The following is a 2,977-nucleotide window of genomic DNA, read 5'->3' as shown; positions in this document are numbered from 1 at the left end:
TATTCCCATTTTCAAAAAAAAAAAAAAACCAAAAAAACCAAAAAAAAAGATAAACAAAATGTTACTATAATTCAAGAAAAGAAGAAACTAGTTAAAGCTAGTTTCACATGATTTTTCATAAGTTTTCCATTTCTAGCTTGTTCATTGTGTAAGTTTTGGGAAAATGGGTCACTAATTGACATCCACAATGAAAACCCTCAGCGACATTATAATTAGCATTTTAACTCCACTTTTGTGTGCATAAGAGAACTAAAATCAAAGTCACGCATGGCTACGTAACACGTATAGGAAATGGGATGGCTTCTTTTGAATTGCACATCCATCACATCAAATTAATGTCCTGGTATCAAAATCGAGTGAAAATCCTGAAGTGTCCCAAATCACGTCACCTACGCTCGATCGAATCCGAATTGAATAAATTGCCATAAATTTTCCTCTTGGGGCAATGTGCACCAGATTGTGCAACAATAAATGACCCCCTAGTACCTTATTATAAATAGATCCTATAATTTCCTGCATAATCTCATCTCATACATCTTTCTCAAAAACGGATCCCCAGCCTGAGCCTGAGCCTGAGCCTTTACATCCTATGGAATTTGATCTCATACAATCTCTATAGTTTTTACCTCATCAAACAATCTCTCAATTTCGGGCCTCAGCTAGCCTCACCAACTCCCCAAGTAGTAATAATGGAGTGCTGCTACAAATCTGTTGTAATATTGCTGTTTCTTTTCCTTTCATTTCTCAAACTTGCTTCCGGCCTTTTCCCCTTATTACCCATGTATGGTTATATGATCACGGCTTCCTGGCTACTCAAATGACCACATGAAATCATGAAATCATCTCAACTGGCCACAGAGGACCCTAATCGACAGTCAATGTCATCATCTCAACGCTTTCCTCTTCCTCCAGCAAACCTCACCCAACTACCCTCTGTTACTGCTAGAACATCAAACCCAAACAACCCTGCGCCAGGTTTGACTCAAAGCCAGACACCACCATTTTTGTTTAATCCCAACCTCCAGGTTGCTGGTCATTCTCATTCATCTATCATCATACCCCCAAGGCAATAAGACCAAGTGATCATAAATAATAATAATGGGAGTGCACCACCACAAAATCCACCTCCTCTAATCCAGTACGTGTGGCGACGTCGAAGAGAAAATGCACAACCCAACAATTATCAAAATCCATGGCTCCTTCGTACTAACCAATCTGGCCAAGATGTCATTGATATGGGTAGCGACTTTGAAGACGGTAGTAGCGATGGCGAGGACATCGATTTCAGTTTCGGCCTACAATAAGATGAAGGGAAGTATCACATATGGTTATGGTGATGTACTTGTTGGAATATGATCATGATAACATAGTTTTCACAATATGTGTAATCATATGTGAAGGTATACCATATTATTAGTGTACTAATATACATATGATTGTAGTGAAATAAGTTAATTAATTAATAAAAAAAATAATATAATATAATTAATTAATTAAAGAATATGAACAGTTATATTCCATCTTGAGAAGTTATAACTTCTCCTGAAGAACACAACTTCTCTGGAAAGGTTATTTGCATATCTATATATTTGTCAATCCCTTCCTGTCAGAAAAAACATTCAATTCTATATTCACTCTGTTCATATCCTTCACACCATATTATGAACGATAGTCCAACGACATCCGTTTCCGATCCTATTAATAAACAATTACCAACAGTGGTATCAGAGCTAGGTTTTCATGAATCAAGACAATTTGCCCAGTTTTCATCCGAGGACGTCTCGAACAAAATCTGAGACTTCCTCTCCATCAAGTAATGAATCCAACAACATTCTTTATAAGTTTCAACTTGAGAAGCATTTAGGGAAGAGGACGTTGGTGACCAAGGAGAATATTGAACCGATTTTGATCGAAAGTTCGAAATCGTCATCGGAGTATTTTCCTGTAGAATCAAAAACTCACAAAAATACCCAATCGTTCGAAATCCCATCCTATAACCTGTTTGAACCCAGGCCTGAATTAACCCAACAGTTCGAACTATATTCTCCTACACCATCCAACAATTATCATAATTCAGAAAGTTTTTACAGTCCAATTAGGCCCTCAGACAACCCATTTCAATCAAGATTTCTGGTTGCAAAAACTGAATCTGCATAAGAAATTGAAACTACAAGTGCTGATCCATTTCCTACATTTTGGTCATCAAGTCCAAGGGATTTACCTGCAGCATCAAGTTTGTTTCGAAGTTGCTCTCAGATTACTGCAAATCTGAATTTGAACTCGCAACTTTCGGCTTGAAAAATAAACCCTTCACGCCCTAGCCTTCCACCGTGGACTCGCCGCAGAATCTCATCGACTCATAATACTCAGCAGTGTGGTCGTGTTCTTCCCCCATGGTCTCGTCGTTCATCCGTGGTCTCGTCCTCTCGTGATAATATACAACACCAACCGCATCGATATCCTCCAAGAAAAATAATCTCTGTTGTTCGAGATTATCCGTCGGGTTACGGAACGAAGAAGAAAGAAGAAATTGGTTTTTCCCAGAGAAAGTGTTTTGGAAATAAAGAAGAAGAAGACTACTTTAAAAATAAAAAAGAAATTGTTTTTGGGGAGGCTTCACGTGGGGATCAGGCTAAAGTTAAAAACATTTTTTATTCATTGCACTTTGATAGTGCATGTGACAAGGCATCACGTGTGGACAAGACAAAAGCCAACATTTGTTTTGGTTCATTGCACCCTGACAGTGCATGTGAAAAATCAGGGGTTTCACGTGGAGAAGCAACCAAAGATAACAGATTTTTTGGTTTTAAGCAAAGTCAAATCGACAGAAACTTTCAAATGGGCTCCTCCTCTAGGCAAAATACGGAACAGCTGCAATTGGAGCCATTTCCTACTCATTTGGGTGTTACGATTGAACCAAATTCAGGTTTTATTAATCCCGTTTACCCTAATAATTTCATTCATAGAGTTGATTTGT

At 38.1% G+C, this 2,977-nt stretch overlaps 1 long non-coding RNA gene across 1 annotated transcript; it reads right to left on the bottom strand.

Moving 5' to 3' along the window:
- Positions 1-283: 283 nt before the first annotated feature.
- LOC103453530 (uncharacterized) lies at positions 284-2,648 on the bottom strand. Its single transcript, XR_011574833.1, has 2 exons — positions 2,222-2,648; positions 284-1,295 (listed from the first exon to the last, which is right to left on the bottom strand). It is a non-coding gene; the product is annotated as an uncharacterized lncRNA (long non-coding RNA).
- Positions 2,649-2,977: the final 329 nt, after the last annotated feature.

The sequence above is a fragment of the Malus domestica genome, chromosome 13 (genome assembly GCF_042453785.1).
Source record: "Malus domestica chromosome 13, GDT2T_hap1".
Taxonomy (NCBI): domain Eukaryota; kingdom Viridiplantae; phylum Streptophyta; class Magnoliopsida; order Rosales; family Rosaceae; genus Malus; species Malus domestica.
The sequence above is the reverse complement of the archived record's forward strand: the minus strand, read 5'-3'. Positions and strand labels throughout refer to the sequence as shown.